Below are 23,293 nucleotides of genomic sequence, written 5' to 3'. Positions count from 1 at the left end.
AGTACACAAATGAAAATGGAAGGATCTCAATATGATCAAGAATGACACTACCCTTATTTTAAAAGCCCCTGATAAAGAAGTGAACATTGTGGTAATGGACAGGACTACATATGTTCAACAGGGCAACTGACGAATGAAAAATCAAGATCACTATGAATGGCTGCACAGTAATCTCATAAAAATATGAATTGAATATCATGGACATTGCTAAAGTGGTGAGAACTTGACTTATAAGAAGAAAAATATCTCTACTTGAACAAGAGCCACCCAGTCATTCCAACAAGACACTTTCTTCTGAAGGTCCACAAAGACCTGAAGAATCCCCTGGGAAACCCATTGTCAGTTCTATAGGATCCCTGCTGGAGAACACCTCACAATTTCTGGACATTTTGCTCTTTGAATTTTTTCCAGCATTGCCATTTTATATCAGGGCCTCAATGGAATTCCTGCTTAAAATTAATACTTTGCCATGGAACGAAAATGCTATCCTGGTATACTTGATATCATAGCCTTGTAAAAATTTAATGGTTTGGGACTTTACGCCTGCAAGTATTTTTCTTTTTAGAGCAAGCTCCATCAGCCACTTGGGACATACAAATATGCTTGTTGAACTTTTGGAACATTGCCTTAAACATAACATCCTCCTGTTCAACTGCGTGTAATGTAGATAAAAACTTGTTACATGTAGAAGAAAATTATTCTGAATCCTATAAAACTTGCACAAATGAGAAAAACAAGAAGCAGTATGCCACCTTTTAAGGAATAAAGAAACATATAGATGAAAAAAACCTGCCAAGCAGAATATGCCATTTATGTATTAGAGAATGAAAGTTGTGAATTCTTGATGACATGAATGTAAAGATGAAATTGTACCAATGAGGTGGATAGGTGTAGATTATGCACATGGGAACTGTGGATGAATGCAGACAGTGCACATTTTGAGGGTGCTGGTGTCCCCTGCATGCAGCAGCATTGCTGCTGGCTCTATTATGAGCTGGCAACAATGCTGCCACAACTTTCCCAGTGGGCTCACCCGCGGAAACCTTTGTCCAAGTGTCCAAGGTCATGCCAAGTGGGGGCTGGCCACAGACAGAGAATTGGGTGAAGGCAATGGACTTAAGGCAAGCCCACTGTTCAACCCTTATGTTGAATGCAGGATCTGAAGTGACACCAGATTGGGTATACAACTCAACTGCGTATGTCAAAAATATATGCACAATGATGGGTGGTCGTTTGTGGAGGGATATTGCAGACCCTGGCTACAGGCTTACCACTGTGTCACACCTGTCCTATGAATGGCTGAAAGTTACATGCAATGGCAATTTGATGCTTGTGGAGGGTTGAGTGCAGGGCCATGCCAGAGCCTAGACATAGAATACAAGCACCAATGCAGATTTGCTGCAGAGTCTGGCACCGTTTGTCAAATCTTCATAAAATCCCCCCCCCCCCCCCCCCCACAAAAAAAAAATATCTCATCAACTCCAGTGACTTCCTGAAATGTTTTTGGGTGAATCGCCGGTCAGGGACCAAGCAAAATGGGGGTCCTAAACATGTTTTCACCATGTGATTTTCAATAGGAAAATTGAACAAGTTGAACAATGATACTGCAAAAACAGCAAAATAAAATTGCACTACATTTGACAGAAAGCAATATCTTGGTTCAGAAAGCATGCTTTTGTGATTTGGTGTAAATCAGTTCAGTAGTTTTTGAGAAATAAAGGTTGAAAATGTATGTATATATCATGCCACAGAGGATCAATGGAGAAAACACATCTAGATATAAGATCTGCATGTCTACATCAACAAAGATGTGGTGGCTGCCATTTTAGGACTTGGGGGCTCAGTCCCCTGTCCTGCAAAAGGTGAAAAAAATGATTTAGTGGGGGAAAGTAGGATGCCCTTCCAACCTAGGCCTGATTTTGGGTCCCAGAGGAACCGTATCTGGGGCCAAAACATACCTTTTTAAAACGTTTTACTGCAAATTCCCAGAGGATCTGCACTTCTATAGTGACATTAAAAACAATTGATGGTCTTCCGCCATCTTTGGAAAAAAAGCGCCCTGGGATGAGCCAAGTTTTGGGGGCCATTGCAAGGTACCTTTTTTGGGAAAGAAGCATGCAGTCCTCCTTCCCAAGCCTTTGGGAGGCCCCTGGGCTCTATTCCCCTGGGCCAATCCGTTATTTTTAGGGGATGGGGTGTATGTTCACACCAACCCTGAGCCTCAGGGTGGGTCAGGGGACCCCATTCTTTGGGGCTGTTTTTCATACTGAGGGGCATATGGCCCCTCTCCCAGAGCAAATTTTTATATCAGCAAAATAAATATCAGGGACCCTCTCACCCAGGGCCCATGTGTTTTTTTAGAATGGGGTGAGGGGCATTAGGTCCCCCTTCCTTGAGCTAACTGTGTCTCCTGAGAAACCCATACCCAGGGCTTGATGTATGGCTCCTACATATGGCAGGAGCGAACATTTGCTTTTTAACCTTGCTGGTGAGCATGGGCAGGAAAAAATGTTTCCCCTGCTATGGAAGCACAGTGATGATCTGCTCCTGCAGGAGTGTACTTTATTGCTGGCTCCTAGCAGCACCCTGGATGGGCTCTGTCCGGGGAGCCAGCAGAGCCCTCAGCGGCACTGGGGCTCTCTGTGCAGCCCACAACTTATTTAAAAGATGTGGGTGCCTCAGGTGTTCACCAAGTCACCCACCAAAACTAAAAGTGCCCGGCTCCCGCCAGCACACACAATGGGTGCTGGCCAGACAGCCTGCCGGGGCTGCGGGGGTCTTGGGGCTTCTCCCAGCCCCCAACTTGTTTTAAAGATGTGGGACCCCGGGTGGCAGATGGGACACCCACAAACACAATAAATACCCAGCTACTAGCAGCACCCACAATGTGTGCTGGATGGGAAGTTGGCAGGGGCTACAGTGGTCCTAGGGCGCCCCCTGCAGCCTTCAACTAGCTTTAAAGATGTGGGTGCCCGAGTGGGCACCGTGGCAAGCCTAAAAACAAAAAAAAGTGTCCAGCTCCCACCAGAACCTACAGTGAGTGCTGGCCTGAGAGCTGCCAGGGGCTGTGGGAGCGCTGGGGATCCACCTGCAGCCCACCCCCAAAAAAGATGTGGGTGTCCCTAGTAGGACCAGGACACCCTCAAAAAATAATAACCCCCCCACAAAAAAGTAAGAATAATAAATAAACAGCCAAAGCTTCCCATTTATTATTCACTGCTCTTAGAAGGAGCTACCCATCGTGCCCTTCGCCAGCTAATTTCAATATATTTGGATGTATGGTGGTGTCCCAGTTTGGAGAGGTGAGCCACCTGCATATATTTTTAAGTATTGTTGGGGTCTGCAGAAAGTACAGCTGGCCCCCAAAAATACCCTAAAACATTAACCAATCAGCCCTATGTTTCCTGGAGTCTATAGAACAAGACCCCAGGAAGATCTTTTACTATTTTCTAAGCATCCTCAGAGCGAGAGCTCTTTCTCTTCTGCTTTGGAATGCAAGGACTGCTTGTGGCTAGTTTTATGGCTGCATTATGTGGTTTGAAGAGTGCAAAAGAAAGCCTCTGACAACTGTTTAATGTAGCTTTCGCTGTGAATGCTTAATTTCTATGTATAATGACACACATTGCTATGGTCCCTTTGACAAAACCAATAGTTCCCCAAGGCTTCTTTACAGCAGTTTTTCATTGCCGTTCTGTAAAATTTCCCAAGTTTTCCTATTTCAACATAGCAGAGCCAGATGGCACAAGGAAGACATCTGGCTTCTTGGTCACTCCCTCATTAGACAGGGTCAAACCGGGTTTGCTTCCTACTTTAGCTGGAGCCTGAATCTATAGGAGGATCCATGGAATGAATAGTAGAAGCCCTCTCTGGTATCTTCTGTTCAAAAGAGATAGCTCTAAAGTTGCCATCTGTGCTGCCAACTGCTTCTATCCACTCCTAGTAAGCTAATCTCTGCTATGTGGTTCACAGTTAACACCCATTGACATCTCCTTGGCTCAGAGGCAGGCCACTGTTCCCTGTGCAAGGAAAGCTAAGAATGTGCCTTCCAGCTCTGGAGCTGAAATCAATGGCAGAACTGGTTGGTGTAAAGCCAGGCTCAGTAGTCTACAGTACATTATTACAATGTTACTTTCTGCTTGTTATCAAAAATCTGATTTGTGGATTAAGTTGGATTAAAAAAAAAAAGCAGGAAGTAATTTTGGAGCATTTTTGTAGACCTTTACGAGGCACATTTGGAAAATAAAGATTGTTTTCCTCACCTAGAGCTTTTAGGTAAATGTCTAGCCAGGCCTACCAGTCAAAAAGTTTGCCGGGTTTCCTCCACCGTAAGGTCACACTAACCCCAATATGTAGTGTGCCCTATGTGCCCTCTTTTCTATATATTAGCATACTGTCCTGTGGGTGGAAAAGGCACACCTGAGGGGTGATTTCAAAATATATAAAAATAGGATTTTCCCACAAGGTAAATGAATTTTACCCTGACAAATGCCACTGCAGTACATATAAACTGAAGCCTAGTGAGAGCACAGTGCTGCTTCTTGCAAAAACATATTTATTCACCTATTTGGGTGGTACAAATATCCACTGCAGTCTACATATGACATTTAACTTTCCATGCTATTGGTGCACTTTAGGTACCGTTTACAATAGACATGTAGGGACGTTAAATAGGCCAAATAGGGAGGTCCAACATAGAGCACATCTTTTAGGGGAGGAGACAAAGGCAGTGTACTAATGTTTAACACTGCAGAATGCAGAGTCATAAATACTGCAAAAAAGGTAAAGAAAAAGGGAAACACATTTTGGGGTGACCATGCAGAAAAGGCAGATTTGTAAAAGCAGATACCAGAATTTTATGTCTAAGTGCCTCGCTGCTGATTTTGACAGTGTAATAAAGCTCCGATTTTAAGGTTAAGTGAAGTGGGCCACTGGTAACAGGAGCCAAGAGAGACATCTGGTGCAAAGAAGCACACTGTTTTCCTGTCATAAATATGTGCATTCCTTTGGGCACGTTTTAAAAGAGACTTAACTGAAGGTAAACCACTGATCGAGGTTATGTGCCTGTTGTAATGATGGGGCTCGGTTAACTTCCCATGTGAGTACTGGCTAACAGATGGAAGGGACCCTTACGTTATTTGACCTTAGGTCGCCTTGGTCTAGAGCAACAGGAATCATTACATTGGGTTATGTGTTCTTCTACCAAAATGATTTTAAAAAGGAATATATTTTTTCTTCCCTTAATAAAAAAATATGCAGGGCTTCCTATATACAAAACTATATATAGTGTATGATGAACTTAGCAGTAAGAGCTCTACCTGAAGTCAGTTTCAATAAACCTAAGTTTTGAAGGGTGATAGGATAGTTTTAAATTCATCCATTAAAAATGTATTGTTGTTAGTTCTCGTGAATGAAATAATTATGTTAATTTATTATTATTCATTATTTACTGTATAATCCCTCTCGATTTAATTACAATCAAGGTTATTTTACAATAATTAAATTGAGGGTTTTCGTGATTAATTAAATAAACTTTCTTGATGAGTAACGTTTTTAGTAATTAAATGGGTCTGCGGGGTTATGTTTTATTCAAAGTGTATTCATATAGTAAAATAATAAAACATTTTTGAATACTATGAAGCCTGTCAACCTTCACATGTTTTTCAATGTTTTCCTTTGGGTTTCCATTACTTGTTTTACTGATAAACAAAGAATCTGAAAGAATGATAGATGGAGATGAATTTTGATTTAATGGTGAGTGGCTAATAACAGCTTAAAAGGAAGAGATAGTTTACTTTTGCGCTAGACTTGCGTCCCACAACACACCTATATTCTGGGTTGCTAAAATAGTTTTCCAGGTATCTATGTTTTTAAAATATTAAAGCCAAATCGTTTTTTATGCTGCAAGTAATGGCAGAAATTCAGGGACAGCCACGGCATCTAAAAACGAGGGAAGAATAAGGAACTTTAAGCAAAGAACAATGAAAGCCCAATTAGAATTCTCCCCAAATGCTTTTAACTTTTTTTGGCTTTCATCACAGCAAGAAGGTGGCTTTCGAGTGTTGCAGCGATGGGCAGTGCAGATATCCAGTCATACATGTTTACATCTCTTTTTGCTTTTACATTCCCCAAAGTGATTTTTCTGCTAAACAAATTGCTGTATTACTGCATTGTTTGATGTATTGCTCCCTGGTGGTGTACTGTGTGATAAATAAGCGTTCTTGGACAGTAGTCTTTGTGTTAAAAACCATCCATTATCTCTTTATACCACTCTTGCACTTGCAGTCAGGCAACCAAGAATCACTTCTTATAAGTGCCTTTCTCTTTCTTGCATCCACAGGAAGTATCAACCTGAAAGAAGCCATGGGTCAAAAAAGGTGGATTCTGATTTCCTGCTGTTTGAGGGTTCCTAGCAAGTCAATATTAACTTGGGTAGTATCTGATCTGTCCTAATTATGGCTGTGGCTTTCATCAAGCTAACTGCTCTCTTCTATCAATGGTTTCTCAAGTAATTTGTACTTACTTGGATGGATCAATGTGTAATAATTAGATGCTTTGCAGTTCTGTTTATCTATACAACAACTGTTAAGATGAACACATCATAACATGTTCCTCCATTTTATTAATGTCTTTTTCTCAAACCAAAGTAATCCTTTTGGTTTGAGTTATTTATACAATAATTTTCTCTTAGATGCTTTAAGGAGATCACCTGATCATTATCCAGCTGATCATACAAACTTAATATGTCTTTGAAAATCCAGGAATCCAGCAAATAGAAGGTTCAGTGTTTTTGATTAGTGGAATCCAACAGGGCAAAGCAATTTTACATTTAAAAATGAGTTTCACATACTGTTAGAAATTGGGTCTCTGGTTGGCCAAGGTATACAACTTGGTCCAAGTAGGGACCATAATCCTAGTCAGGGTTAGTTGTTACACAACCTAAGTTATCTTGTGCTCACCCTCTGGTAGATTGGCCCAGAGCAGGCAGGCTGGCTTAACTTAGAGGCAATGTGTAAAGTATTTGTGCAATAACTCATACAGTAACACAGTGAAAATACCACAAAAAATACTCCACACCACTTTAGAAAAATAGATATTTATCTGAATAAAAGAAGACCAAAACGACAAAAATCCAATATGCACAAGTCAATATATGACTTTTTAAATGTTTAAATGAGTCTCAATCCTTAAGAATCAGTGGTTGTATAATTTTAACACACAGTACCTGGGATGCATAGAAAATAACAATGCAAAGAGGCCGCAGAGGAGATGTGATGAAAAGTAAGGAGATGAGTTGAATTTTCCAGCATGGCACAGACAATGCGTCGTTTCTTTACATGAGGCAAGGCATTGTGTCGATTTTCAGGAGGCCATCCTTGGTTCCTCACTTCGATGCGGGGATATTTTGACACCCAGGGATGATGCATTGAAAATCCAGAATGCACTAGTAGAAAGGGGCAGGCGCTGCATGGATCCGCCACAAGGCAGGCTCTATGCTGATTTCTGCAGGTGCTGTGTCAATTTTACGACACACAGGGATTTTCTTCTTTTTGGAGAAGACGTTGTTGTCCCTGAGACTTCAGAACAGGAGGCAAGCTCAATCCAAATCCTTGGAGATCACTCGTAGAGGAAGGCAGAATCCTTCTAGCAGGGCCAGGGGCCAGCAGGGTAACAAGCAGGAGACCAGTCCTTTCAGCAAAGCAGTCGAGGTGAGTCCTTTGGGTAGCAAGGCAGTCCCTCTGACAGAGACCAGTTGTAGGTCCAGAAGTGTTTGATTTGGTGGGGTCACAGGCCCAGTATATATACCCAAAGTGCCTTTGAAGTAGATGAAACGTCAGAGTGATTTTCAAGTGCACAAGTTCCCCTTTCAACCCACCCATCTCCCAGGAGCCCTGTGGGGGGTTATCAGTCCTTTGTGTGAGCGCAGGCCACTGTCCTTTGAAGTGTAAGAGAGAGCCCTTCCATCCTTCCCAGGAAACCCATCTGTATGCAGATAAATGCAGCTTAGTGTCCTGTGTTTATGGCTGCCTGAGTGGACTGCACAAGGGAAGCTGTCAACTAGCACAGACCAGACATGGATTGGAGACAGGCTGTAAGGAACAGATGGTAGTAAGGGCAGAGGATTGCCTACTTTCTAAAAGTGGCATTTCTAAAATAGTAAGATAAAATTAAACTTCACCAGTAAGTAGGATTTATTACTACCATTCCAACCTACCAAATATGACAAGTCGATTCTTCTCAGATCAGAAATTACTACTTAAAAGCCTATAAGGGGATCTCTAAGGCAGGTCAATGAGAGGAGCAGGCTTCACAGTAGTGAAAAACAACTTAGGGAGTTTTTCACTACCAGGACATGTAAAATGTATAAGTTCATGTCCTGCCTTTTACTTACATAGCACCCTGCCCAATGGGCTACCTAGGGCCTACCCTAGGCGTAACTTATATATAAATGAAGGGGCATTTAAGGCTTGGCAAGTAGTTTTAAATGCCAAGTTAAAGTGGCAGTGAAACTGCACACGCAGGCCTGACAATGGCAAGCCTGAGGCATGGTTAAGGGGCTATTTATATGGGTGGCACAATCAGTACTGCAGGCCCACTAGTAGCATTTATTTACAGGACCTGGACACATGTAGCACACTTTACTAGGGACTTAGAAGTAAATTAAATATGCCAATTTAGGATAAGAGAGCACATGTATTTTAGCACTGGTTAGCAGTGGTAAAGTGCTCAGAGTCCTCAAGCCAACAAAAATGAGGTCAGACAAAGGGGAGGAGGAAGGCAAAAAGTTTGGTGTGACCCTTCAGAGAGGGCCATTTTCCAACACATTCTTAAAAACAAATTTTATATCAACACGAAGGCTCCTGTTATGCTTCCAATTCTTGCTTTATGACAAATAGCAGCAGTCAAGATAACAAACTACATATTCCATGGGGTCATATAAAAATGACCAATGGGAAAAACACGTAGTACAACTTCCCCAGCCAATAGGAACCATTGTCCATTATATCACCCAATTTGACAGCACTCTTTTCTTGCTGACCGCAGTCAAGATAAGTACCTTTTACCTCATGTGCATGTTTTAAATGTCTTATACATGTTTACAATTTGTAGTATATGTTTATGAATATTGTTTTGCTTCCCTTAATAGGTTGTATTTACTGCGTTAGGCTGAGTGCCTCGTGCTCGTTTTTCTTCGTATGCTTACCACGTGCTCGACAGCATCCACCTCACATTCCGGTCGACATTTTCCCTTGTCATCTGCATAGCGCTGTCAGATTTGTCCTTTTGCCGTATTGACAAAGACTTTTTCCTCACTCAAGTGGTTTGTTTTCTGCACTGCTTCCTTGCTTCAACCTCTCGCTTCGCTCCAGTTCCAAAGCGTCAGGCGAGGGTTGAATTTCTTCCCAGGCCCACCCCTTTGAGGCTTTCCCTGTACTCAGGGAGACCCAGAAGGGAGGGCTTGAGACCTGTTTCCTCCCATTTGACTTCGGTCTCAGTTTAACCCTTTTTAAACTGGAATTTATTGTGCAGCAATGAAGATAGATAGCTCCCATTTCCTAATCCTGAATTTGATGATGGGGAAGCGTTTAAGAATGATTTGAGTGATTTTATTCACTCTTCTGTGGAACAGGCTGTTTCAGCCTCTATGGAAGGAAAAAAAAAATATTGAAAACTCTATAAATAGTTTAATATAAAAAGATATTGGCCCATTCTGCGGGGGAAAGCAGAAAATGTATGTCTTCTTCCTCTTTATTACCACACAAACAGCCCATTTCCACAGATTTGGTGCCTATGATTAGTGAGTCTATCTCACAACAGACTGAGGACTCTGCTCCTCCCATTCTTCCAAGGAGGGGAACACCAAAACTTCCCTTAAATGCAAAGCCAAATCTAAAAATATTCAAAATGCACAAGATATACCCAAACAAAATTGTAATATCTGCCATCTTAGACACTGATGATGATATGGGTGATGTGGATGACGCTAACGATGTGTCAAAACATTCCCCTTCTTCTCCTCCACAAAATAAATCAAAATTTGACTCTCTTTTGAATAAAAGTAACAATACTAGATGCGGATGGTTGTCCCATGTTTGAATCCTCTCTTATTCAACAGCCTAATTCCACGTAATGGCTCGCGGCGGCACATGTAGGGGACTACATATCCTCTAGACTACGTCTCCCTCTGGATAAGCAGACACTGAGTAAATTGAAGTCGGAGTGACCAAGAAGTTCACTTCCGGCTAATATTACTGTCACGCCTGTTATCAACCTGGCTTTGATTACTTTCTTCTCAAAATCTGTCAAGATCCACACAAGAGTGTTGACAAGGCTTGGGTCAACTGCCAAGACAAAGTGCTGGACGTGGTTGGTCCTTTGGCCTAGATTTTTTATATAGCGGAAGCAGCTAGACTGGAGAATTCTGATATCGATCCTCAGGAACTTTCCATGTAGGTTCAGAGAGCATTTTGCCTTCTTGGTAATGCTCTTACTCACGTTAAATCCTAAACTAGCTAACTTGGTGAAGTTAGACACAGGCATTAAAGCAGAAGGACTCATTTTTGGAGAGTCATTCATCAAAGGTCTGAGGAGATACGTGTCAACTTTTTCTTCAATCGACAAAGCTCAAGCTTCTTTTAAAAAGGTGTTTTCCCAAAGAGTTTTTGCTAGGGCTGGTAGGGGCAGGAGCCGCTTTACCGGCCGTGCGTTACGCAACCAAGGATCAAGAGGCTCCTTCAATAACACCTATAACTACCAAGAGTACAAGCTGCAGTTCTACCCACCAAGGAGTAGGGGTTTCAGAGTTCGTGGTCAAAGAGGCTTCAGACAGAACAATCAAGGTAAGTTTTCTTTAAAATTTTCCTCCTGTGGGGGTCAGGCTTCAGTTCTTTCTAGCAAAGTGGCAATCGATAACAGCAGATCCTTAGGTTGTAGACACTCTTCAAGGTTACTGTATAGAGTTCTATGGTCCACCTTTTCAAAGCGTTTTTCCTCCTCCTCCAAAATTCGCTTCAGATATGACTATCCTAATTTCTTCTGAGATTCCCTCCCTGTTACAAAAACAAGCCATTTAAGCTTCCCTCACGGATCAATCTGGGTTTTTCAGCTCCATCTTTCTGGTTCAATAGAAAAACAAAAAGATGCGTCTAGTCATTAATCTCAGATACTTTATTCAGTTTGTGGTTTATCGGCACTTCAAATTGGAAACAATAATTAATCTCAGGGATTCTCTAAGGTAATACGCTTGGATAGTAAAATTAGATCTACAGAATGCCTATCTCACAAATCCCATCCATCCTCATCACAGGAAGTTTCTTCAGTTCCAGTGGCAAGGTTAAACCTACCAGTTTTCTTCCCTTCCCTTCGGTCTCTCCTCAGCACCATGGTGCTTCACAAAGGTAATGAAACCTGTGGTCGCTTTCCTCAGGTCTCTAGGTGTCAGACTAATTATATACTTAGACAACATCCTTCTCATGAGCCAAGACATTCACACATTAGATGATCATCTTCAGCTTTCGTGCACACTTCTGACAGATCTCAGTTTTCTCCTCAATCTAGAAAAATCGGTAATGGTACCTTCCCAACAAATCGAATTTCTAGGCTTTTTAGTAAATTTGGCTTCCGCTTTTCTGCATCTTCCTCAAGCAAAGGTCATGGCGACAATACACAAGATTATTCATACTCTTCTCAGTTCCCAGATTTCCCTCAGGTCCTTAGCAAGAATAGTAGGTCTTCTTTCTTCTTCCATCCAGGCAATTTTTCAGGGTCCGCTTCACTACAGAGGTCTTCAACAACTAAATATTTGCCATCTCCACAGAGGTCTCACATATGCCGACTCCATAAGGATCAGGACTGTGCAATGAGGATTTGTAGAGATATTGCGATTCTGAGATTTTGAGCCGCTGAGACGTTGAACAGTGCAGCAGGCCAGGCCTGGGCTGGTGCGGCTTGGCGTGGTGTGCGTAGCTGAGGCATTAGTGGCAGAGCCCTAAGGTTGAGCCGAAGAGGCGTAGAAGCAGCCAGACTAGGCTCTGATGCGGCTTGCTCCACTTCAAGTGCTCCTCCGCCACCTGGACTAAATGATTCACACTGTTGGGCCGCGCCACTAAAAGTGGACCATCACACATAGGGGGTCATTCTGACCTTGGCGGTCTTTTCGCAAGACCGCCGAGTTACCGCCGCGGTGAAGACCGCCGACCGCGGCGGTATGCCGCTGTGCGCATTCTGACCGCTGGGAGCGTTCCGCCGGAAAACTGCCAGCAGCCACACTGGCGGTCGGCGGGAAAGTGGAGACTGGTCAACCTCCACCGCCACGCCAGCAGAACACCGCCCACAGAATTACGACCCACATTTCTGTGTGGCGGTCTTCTGTTGGCGGTCACCTCCCCATGGCTCCTGTCACCTCCCGGAGGACCAACGCACAAGGTAAGTTGATCGTCCGTGAGGGGAGGGGGTGGGGGGGGTGTTGTGTGATGTGTGCGTGCATGGGGGTGTGCGTGTGAGTGTGTAGAGGGGGTGTGTGAGTGCGTGCATGCGGGCGGGGAGTGCTGCTGTGCCTATGGGCAATGTGTGTAGTTCGGCGGGTGCGCATGTCGGCATGTATGTGTGCGGGTATGTGTCCCCGTTGTGTATGTGTGTGTGTAGGGGGTGTGTATATGTGCATGTTGGGGGTGTGTGCATGTCGGGGTGCGTGTATGTGCATGTCGGGGTGGGGGTGGGGAGGGGGTTCGTACCACCTCTGCGGGGTGGCAGGGGGGTGGAGGGTGTGGGGGGAGGACTCGGGGGGGCAGTGGGGGGTGGGGGAGACCCCTATCAGTGCCAGGGAAGGAATTCCCTGGCCCCGATAGTGCCTACCGCCATGGTTCGCATGGCGGTTCCCGAACGCGAGAAACCGCGGCGGTAAGCAGGGTCATGATACCGTTGGCGGTCTTGGGTCGACCGCCGGACCGGAGTGCGCAGACTCCAGCCCGTCGGTCATGACCGCCGTGGCTGTCGGAGTGGGGAAGTGGCGGTCGGTCGCGGCGGTGACCGCCGCGGTCAGAATGCCATTTTTAATACCGCCGGTCTGTTCGCGGTCCGACCGCCGCCTCTCCGCCGACCGCCAAGGTCAGAATGAGGGCCATAGTGATTGACTGTGCTTGACAACCCAATTGGCCATTGGTCACTGTTGGACATCGGTGGTAGACAAAAAGTAATAGGGAAATGACACTGAAAAATAGACAAACCACCAGTGCTAGGCAAACAGTACTGAGGCGCTCAATGAGAGTATATTTTAGACTGATCATGGCAAAACCTAAAGCAAAAGGAATATAAGACTACTGCGGTCCCTTATGGATCAATGCCTAATGGACCTGATTCCGCTTCTGCCATACCCCTGCTAGCTGGCAACTCTAGAGAGGCTGACTCTAGTCTTCCTAATACGCTGATAACTAGTTTCTACCATAAGGTGGGTAAGAAGGTGGACAGGGCACCTCCCCTACAGCAGATCACTGAGCAGATTAACAAGCAAAGAGAATCGGCATTGCAGCTAGAGACGCAGGGTGTTGCTCTGGTTCAGTACCAGGTGCAGGAGCCAGTTGGATGGTGGTGGAGAATCTTATGGCAGATACAGACATAGCGAGACAAGAGCTGCTGAGAGTGTTAAAATTGACGTGGCTGGGTCATCAACAACAGTGCTGGAGGACGAGCAATCTTATAGGAAGTCTTGCTGTATGCTGAAGGGACAACAAAGTGCACTGGAGAGCCTGAGGATGGAGAGCGAACCTAGAGGTCCCAGAGAAGGAAGCGCCAAGAGCTTCTGCAGGAATCTTCATACCACAGGCGATCTAGTGGTGAACATCTGACAGCAAACAATGAACTGGGGGACATAGGGGTCATGGACAACAGTACTCCAGAGGGCAAAAGTGACTATCTTAATGATAGCTCCCTGATGTTTCTGGATTATATGCTGTCAGATGTACCTTGCAGCTCAATAGCTAAAGCCGGACCTTGAGGGCCATCTAAGATTTTGCCGGCAGCTGAAGATAGTCCTGCGGCCTCAGTGGAAGCTGCGTTCGCCATCAAACCTGTAATCAACAGCTCCTCCCCAAGAGGGGGGTTTTGTATGACTGACATAACAGCATATTTCTGCCTGCCAGTCCTCAAGGAATAATTCTGTATCCGCGGAGAGCTCACAAGGTTTTATAATCTCCGAGGCTATGACTGCATTAAACAATGTTTTAGTTTCGACTCTTGCACTACTGGAGAAATTTCATGGGGGTACTGAGCACATTGAATCACTATTAACTATGATACTGCAGGCCTTAGTTCTGGGTGAACAAATAATTGGGTTGAATCAGGCTCCACCTCCACAGACCCCCTGGTATGCTAGTCAAAGCTGGTTTAATCCATCAAATCTTATTAGGAGTACTATACAGATGCAATCTGCAGATCCCATCCCCACTCAAACTGGGAGTACATTACAGATTAATACAAGTATGGCTAACCCCAGTGGTAAAGGCGCCAATGTCCATGGAGAGGGTGCCGGGCCCACTGGAATAGAGATGTGTAGCCTTCTTTCAGATGAGCACAAGGCTAGTCCTAGCAAAAAAAACGCACCCATCGAACCAAAGGAGCTTCTAGCTAGCACCGTGGAATGTAAAAGGAGAGCTCTGGGATCCCAGAATTAAGCACATGTTGATTTAGAGGTAACCATGAGCCAGGGTAATAAGAATAAGGGAAGTGCTAAAGAAAAGGGGAAACGGGCTACACCATTTCCAGTTTACTCCCTTAAATGGTTATTCTCCAAAAATAAGAACAGCATAGACACGGGGATAGCTCCAGTTTCCAGCTACATGGATACACTAAGGGCCAGATGTATCAAAGGGTTTCCCCCATTCTGTGTCAATGGGAAAATGTGTTTGTACATATGGCCCTAAGTGAGGAGAATATGGGCATCAGAAATTCAGCTGCCCCCTCGCCTGAGAACACCTCGTGGCCAGCTGCTAAGTGTAAGGGGGCAGCGGAACACTCATGATCCACCCAACTCCAATCCTGCGAGGATAATCATAGTTGGGGGTGGGTAGTGGAAGGAGAAGCTTGCCAAGAAAGCCCAGCAAAGGCAAGGAAGCTTAGGAATAAGAAGAAAAGCTCTGCAAAGAAAAAAAGAAGGGCAGTAAGGAAGGTGTTGGAAATGGCCTTTCTGCCGGGTCACCCCCAAACTTTTTGCCTTTCTCCTTCTCTTTTTCTGACCTCATTTCTGCTGGCTTTAGGACTCTGCACACCTTACCACTGCTAATCAGTGCTAAAGTGCATATGCTCTCTCCTAAAACATGGTGACATTGGCTCATACCCAATTGTCCTATTTAATTTGCTTGTAAGTCCCTAGTCAAATGCACTATATGTGCTCAGGGCCTGTACATTAAATGCTACTAGTGGGCTGCAGCACTGGGTGTGCCACCCACATAAGTAGCCCCCTAACCATGTCTCAGGCCTGCCACTGCAGTGCCTGTGTGTGCAGTCTCACTGCCACTTCGACTAGGCATTTAAAAGTAATTGCCAATCCTAAACTCCCCTTTTTCTACATATACGTCACCCCTAAGGTAGGCCCTAGGTAGCCCCTATGGAAGGGTGCTATGAAGGTAAAAGGCAGGACATGGACATGTGTGTTCTGTATGTCCTGGTAGTGTAAAACTCCCAAATTCGTTTTTACACTGCTGTGAGGCCTGCTCCTTTCATATGATAACATTAGGGCTACCCTCAAACTGTTTGAGAGGTAAATTCTGATCTAAAAGGAGTAACAAGGTCATATTTAGTATGGCCAGAATGGTAATACAAAATCCCGCTGACTGGTGAAGATGGATTTAATATTACTATTTAAGAAATGCCACTTTTAGAAAGTGAGCACTTCTTTGCACTTAAATCCTTCTGTGCCTTACAATCCACGCCTGGCTGGGTTAGTTGACAGCTCCCTTGTGCATTCACTTACACAATCCCAAACACAGGATGCTTAGTCATACTTGCACACATGTGCATATTGAATAGGTCTTCCTGGGCTGTGAGGATGGAGGGACTGACACTTACATGTCAAAGGACAGTAGCCTGCCCTCACACAAAGGACTGCCAGACCCTCTACTGGGACCCTGGCAGACAGGATGGAACTGAAAGGGAACCTTGTGAACTTCTAAGCCACTCTCTGAAGTCTCCCCCACTTCAAAGGCACATTTGGGTATTTAAGCAGGGTCTCTGACCCTACCAACTCAGACACTTCTGAGGTAGACACTTCTACTTTACAGACACTTCCTGGAGAAGAACCCCTGAACCAGAACCTGCAACCTGCCAAGAAGAACTGCTTGGGTGCCCAAAGGACTCACCTGGACTGCTTTTCTGAGAATAACTGCTACCTTGCTGTTGCCCTGCTTGCCTTGCTACTCTCTGGCTGTGTTAATAAGTGCTCTCCAAGGGCTTGGATAGAGCTTGTCTCCCGTTCCCTGAAGTCTCGGGACCAAAAAGACTTCATTCCTGCAAAAGAACTCTTTGTGCTGCAAAAATCGATGCACAGCCTGCAAGAAACGGCACACAGCCTGCATTGTGATGAGAAAACCACCACACACTGAACCGGAATGACGGAGCCTAACTTTGCAAGGAGAAGATGGACGCAGCGCTAGCATTGCAACCGAAAATTATACGCACGGCCCACTGGATCATCGCGAAGCCGAGCCGGAGCGATGCAGCCTGACTTCCTGAGAGGAATCGACGCCGCGCAGGACATGCGGCAGAAATTTCCCTGCATCGCATGCTGAGGACAACTTTCACCTCCCCTGGGCAGGCTGCTATAGGGGCAGTAAAAGACAACTACACAGGACAAATAGAAATAGTTGTTATAAGTTAAGATCATGGACTATTCTAACTTTTCTTAATAATGTTTGTTGATTAAACCAAATGGTTTTTTTCTGTGTACTCACAGTAAACTTGATATTGTTTCTTTGGCCTTTGTCATGTAAGTAATTTGTCCAATACACTATAATAACAAAAATCATTACAGAAAATAAATTATACAATGTAGTTTTTATAGTGTTTTTTTGTGCCTTGATATAGTGTGCATGTCAGAGAAGGACCCAATCCCTGTAATTTCTCCCACTCCACTTCTTCCTCTATTGATGACACTAGATAAGGGCCAGGCCTGAAAGATTATTACATTTCACACCTCCTAACTTTCATGTAGGGTGTGTGTGTTTTTTTGATTTTGCATGTGTGTTGTGTTTGCAATGCTTTAAGATCTGGAATAACTTGTAGAAGACCTTCAGAAAATTTTTAACTTTATTGTGACACTTCAGTTTTATATTTAGAGTTCTTCTAGAGAGGTTACTAGAAGCAATGGGAATTTTTTCTTCAGCTCTCAAGTGTGTATTTGAATTATGCTTTTGATTATGACTTTCATCAAGTATTGAAGCACATAATGATGCAATAGTAGTATTAGTACTTTCATTCATTGATGTAAAGCCTACACCCGCATCACACAAACATTGGACACGCATGCACACCAAGTGGCTGTGTTGGCAATGTGTTGCCAATGGTGAGGCAACATCAGACACCAGAAAATGCTTATGGCATCTAGGTGCGCTCCACTATCTCTTCTATTTGGGTTGGCGGTAGCACAGATGATGAACTCTCCTCCGGTGGCAGATACTTCTTTTCAACTACTTGCCATTTTTTCGTTTTTATTGAAACATAGTAAACTGTATCAACGCTTCTTATGCCATCAAAGCATCAAGATGTAACTCTCCCAGCATCCATATGATCTTGCACATGCAGCCAAATACACCCTTTGATATTCTTTGTCACAGAACTGACAAATAGTTGACCATTACAGGCTAAACACTCCTCAAATAACGTTGCTAACTTCTGTTTACTGAATTTATGCTCACTCGCGTTCATGCACATAGGATGCTATTTCACAAATGCATAAACCTCTTCTAACACCATGCTCCTCATGTTTGCTCCTTTGTTGTTTCAGAAGTGACATTAGAAAAGCGTTTACAGCATGTGAGGTCATCATTCACTGACAGTGTAATGTTTGTTAATTATCTGTGTGCAAATTAGATGTGTAACTAGTGGGGAAAAATGTGGATGCTATAGACATTTTATTTAGAAATTGGTAAGCTGAATTTGTGAATGGGTGCAAATCACAATTTCATCTGGTTTTAGTACATTAATGAATCAAAAATTGTGATTCCTTATTATTTGTAATCTATGATTCTTTAATTCTATTATTACTGTATCTGGCTGCTAGCTCCTAAGTAATAAATGTATTTGTCCACCCAAGAAAATGCTAATTTCACTAACTGAATCTCTGCATTTATTCAGTTATGGATATGATTCTTGATCTCTAACAGTTTATGCTGTATACTGGTAGCTCGCCAAACAAATGCATAGTTTTGAGTATTTCTTGTTCAGATGTGTGATACTTCACTAAAACGAGTTGCAAACAGAAGTGATTTAGGCCCTCATTATAACATCGCCGTTAAAAAAAACCCTACCGCCACGGCGATAGCCGGCAAAAGACTGTCTGTCCACAATAACATGTCCACAGCCGGAGTTCCACCATATGCGGAGCGGAAATCCGGCTGTGGCCATACTGGCGGATGGGGGTAAGGTGGCGCTGCTACCACCAGCAGCACCACGCCAGTAGACCGCCGCCATCTGTATTATGCAAAATAATACGGCCTGGCGGTGTTCTGCTGGCGGGCGCTGCTGGCGGTAGCAGCGCCCCGTCCTGTCTCCTGCTGGAAGACCCCCTGGATCCAGGTAAGTTGGGTCTCTGACAGAGTAGGGGGTGGTAGTTGTTGTGTGTGTGTGAGGGGGGTGTACATGTGTGTGTGAGTGTGCGTGAATGTGGGTGTGTGTTTAGTGTTGATTGCCTGCATGAATGTATGGAAGTGAGTGCGTGTATGTATGGAAACAGGGATGCGTGTCTGCGTGCATGTTTTGAAGTGTGTGCAGATTTGTGTGTGAATGGAAAAATGCATGCATGTATGTATGTGTGAATGAGTGTGTGTGTGTGTGTGTGTGATTGGGTGTGGATGTAGGAGGGGGTTTCTGGAGAGGTATGGAAGGTGGGGGGTGTGTGGAGAGGTAGGGGCGGGGGTGTCTGGAGAGGTAGGGGATAGGGGCCTCCTATCAGTGACAGGGAAGGAATTCCTCATCACCGATATGGCCTACTGCCATGGTTTTCATGGCGTTAAACCATGGCGGTAGGCAGAGTCATAATCTCGCTGGTGGCACAACGAGACCCGCCGGGCTGGAGTTGGTTATTTCCAGCCCGGTGGCTACTACTGCCATGGTGGTCAGAGTGGTACCAACCCGCCAATGTCATAATGTGGCAGTAAGTACCGCCAGCCTGTTGGGGGTACCACTGCCACATTATTGCCGACCGCCGGGGTCAAAATGACCCCCGTAATCTTTATGTCACCTATTGCAAGTAAAACGATTTTCTCTCAGAGCCGCAAAAGATTCCACAATAGGAAGAGTTTGAAGAGGTACATTTTTGCTACGACTTGGGCCATGAAACCAAATGTAGCAAAACTATTATGGAAATGAAATGAGGGCAAAGTCACATGCTCAATAGTACAAAGAGCAGCTAATACCAATAAAGGCTATTAATAATTTTTTGCTGCATCGGTTTCCAGGATAATTACAAAAATGGACCTTTCCCCATTCCACTCCCTGTCCCCAAATATTCAGAGTATCAGACCGCGAATATGACTTTCAATTTCCAATAAAACCTGCCTGTGCTTTCTAAACTAACTAATCTGAGCTTCTGGTTTCCTGTAGACTTTCACAACCATGTTTACTCAGGTACTTAGGTACTTCGCACATAGCTTCCACATAGTGCAAGGTCTTTCCTGGCTAAGGGACACAATCATTAGTCATATTCGGGAGAGAAACCAGTGACTATGTTATAGTGGATTAACTGTATAGATGATAGGAATGTCCTAAGCGGTTGAATAATGTATTTGAGAATCCATTTTGTGTTGGGAGTTTGCTCTTGGATATCAGGCCATATGACTGAACAATTTCTTAGAGTTTACATCCCTATTCAGGCCTCAACGTTCCTCATTCTGGATATGAGAAATATTTGTCTCTAAAATCAAGACATTCTTGGCTTTAATATGTAGCTTTGTATACACTTGAACGGAATGATCTGAATTCACTGCCTAGTTTTTGGCCCTGTGCAGGCATTTACTATTACAAACATTTGATAGCTTGTTTGTCAATTTTGAAGAAAAGAGGCCTGCCACCTTTTTCAGCACTGCTCAGGTAACTTTGTTTAATTGCATATGAGGCAATGCAGTTTTGTCAGAATCTCCTGCCTGTGACACATATTCGTTTTCTTTCAATTCTGTAGAAGTACCAAATGCTCAAATTTGCATTGTCAATCTGTTAACTCCAGCTGTGGAACACAAAGTTGAACGAAAAAAATATTGATTCAAATATCAAAATCTGCTTCACACGTCTTTCTTAAAAGACAGAGTGGTACATGAGGCTCAAAAGAATAGTGACTGATCAGTCAAAATCAGGACCATAATAAAGGGTGAACGTCTGCAACATTAGAATGAGAAGGTGTTTACCAAAAGGTCCATCAGTGAACCCCATTTACAGTACTTACACCATCTAGGATATTTAACCAGAAGTCATACTTGCTACAGTCACGAGCCACTATTGTTGGGGGTCACGCTCACTGATATAATTCCTCATGGGGTAGCCTGGATTAATAGTTTCGCTAGACTTTTGAGCGAACCAGTTGCTAATTTAGAGTCACTGACTGCTTGCCAATTGGCATTTCTTACCGCCCAATGTGTGTCTTTTACACTGAGTTGTAGCTCCCCAAGTTTTACTGTTTATAACTTACGGCCCTTTTACAGTTTATGCAGGACATCCCCCATGTGCCCCACTCCATTCTTCTTCTGTGTCTCACAGGTCATTGTGGGTTTCTTTCTGTTTGCTCCACAGCTTTACAGCCTCCCTTATCTTGCTTCAAATATCTGATCAAAACACTTCTGACTTTTTCGTTTTTTTAAGTAAATTTTGCCTCTGTGCCCGTGGGAAAGTTCTTTCAAGCCTGAATTCTTCCATGCTTTCAGTTGTTCTCCCCTAAACACATTCACTCCTGCCTCTATATTAAGTATAGGCTGAACATACAGTTGGAAAAGATATACACTTGGACTACTCTGCCATAGTTTGACAGTTCTGTTTAAGTGTAAATATGTTTCTGTTCGTATCCGTCTTATTGTATGAAACTTGATGGGTGTAAACATCACTGAGTTAGTCCCACGTTCGAGCAAACCAAATCTACTCTTAACTTGGCTAGTCATAACTCGGTGGAATCTCTTAATGTTACTTATAACAGTAGTTGGAGATATTTAATAAAATAAGCAGAGGTGTACAAATGCTCTATACGTATACTTTATTACGTAAATAGGAGACAGTGCAAAAACAATGCATTTCCGTTGAGGTATAAATTTGCCAAATCCTCGGATTATTTGCAATTAATAATTCCATGCAGAGGATATCATCTCCGAAAATAAGGCAGACATTTGAGGAGGATGTAGTAGGGAATAACTGCCCAAAAAACACTTCGCATCACGGGACAGCCTGCTTAGATTATTTGTGACTACTTTTATGCCTAAGGTTAATTACTTACCAAGGATGCAGTCCTACAACCATCTGTGTTTCTTTAACAACCTAATCCACTCCTAGGGTTAATAAAATTAAGCTAATACACCTGCCAAACTATAATTTGTAAATGAAAAGCCCAGTACTGGAGCACTGAGAACAGTATTTATGTATAGTCATTACAGTATCACTTTAGTGACATCTTTATTGCTATACATCAGAAGCATTGGGACTCATCTCTGCACACAACAAAGTGAAAACAGGATGCATTTTTAGAACTTAGTGAATTTTCTATGACTTTGGGTCAGAAGGTAACATTTAAAAACGTTAGACAATGGAAATAAATACACATGACTTAGATAATTGAAAAAAAGCCTATAAAAAGACAAACATGTTGCAAAATGATTTTTTAAACTTCATTCAAATCATTCATACCTTATTAAAAGCAAGCATTGAAAATCCAATAGGTCTGTCTTGCAGATTTAGTACTAATTAAAACATGTAAAAAGTCTGCAGCAGGGAAAAAACTAAACAAATAAACAATTAATTTCTTCAATAGTGTCTCAACTGGATGAATAATTAAAATGCTATGATTAAATGCACGTTTGAAGTGGAATGATACATCAAACTACCAATATCATGAGATGTGAAAGAAAACGATCCTCTCAGTGCAGCCAAAGTCAATTCAATACATATTTAAAGAGAAAGTATGACCAAGTATTGCTGACAGCTAACTGTTAAACCATGCCTAACCAGGGTATACTGTACACACATAGATGGACTAGGAAGTGAACTCTATTTTGGACATCTTCAGGATTACATGAGGAGGGAAATCCACAGTTTAAAATCAAAACTGTTAAGGTCTGGGCCTAACTCTTACAGCAGACACCCAATGAGTCACACAATCACATCCCCATCCCATTTAACAGCTACATGATACAAAGGCAGGGGTATCCAAAGTGATGGTCAAAGAACATGTCAGCAGGATATTTTGAAGGGCATAGCCATTGGCCAAACCAGAGACAAAACAGAAGGGAGCATCAATCTTTCCTCCAACTTTTCAATTCAACATGGCAGACTTTTTCCGATAACTCAGAAAAGTGAATTTTCAGGATCAGAAAAAGAGACATCCGTATTGTTTGTCCAGGTCAACTTAAAGAACTAGGGCCTGATGAAGAAAATGGTTACACCAAGAGCTTCCATGTAGTCGGACAAATTAGTGTTTTTTTCCCTTAGAGGATGCCCCTTTCAGGTATGTGGTGAATTGTTAAAATTAGAAAAATAATTTTGCTTACCAAATTAAGCATTTTTACCTAAAAAATAAACTTTCTACTTTAAGACTATATGCCATTTCAGTGCATAGTGCTGTGGCAGAATGCAATTCAGTGTCTTTCCCACAGAACACAAATATTTCCCCCAAATCAAAAAAAAGTTTAGTTTATCAAATGTCTTACAATTTATGTAACTACACATACAAATAATTTCGAATTTATATTGGAATACTAACACACATATCAAACTGAAAATATGTATGGTTATTTAAAACTTATTAGATTTTATCATTATTTTCCGAGACCTAATCTCTGCCCAGCATTACTGCTGAGTAACAAAATTGCCTTGTTTCGAAAATATTAAGTTACCA

At 43.1% G+C, this 23,293-nt stretch overlaps 1 protein-coding gene across 1 annotated transcript in view; it reads right to left on the bottom strand.

Annotated features, from left to right (window-relative positions):
• The window catches only part of COL24A1 (collagen type XXIV alpha 1 chain), a 713,151-nt gene that overhangs the window by 623,369 nt on the left and 66,489 nt on the right, over positions 1-23,293 (bottom strand). The window lies entirely within an intron of this gene.

The sequence above is a fragment of the Pleurodeles waltl genome, chromosome 4_2, assembly GCF_031143425.1.
Source record: "Pleurodeles waltl isolate 20211129_DDA chromosome 4_2, aPleWal1.hap1.20221129, whole genome shotgun sequence".
Taxonomy (NCBI): Eukaryota; Metazoa; Chordata; class Amphibia; order Caudata; family Salamandridae; genus Pleurodeles; species Pleurodeles waltl.
This window is presented reverse-complemented; position numbering and strand designations above follow the sequence as displayed.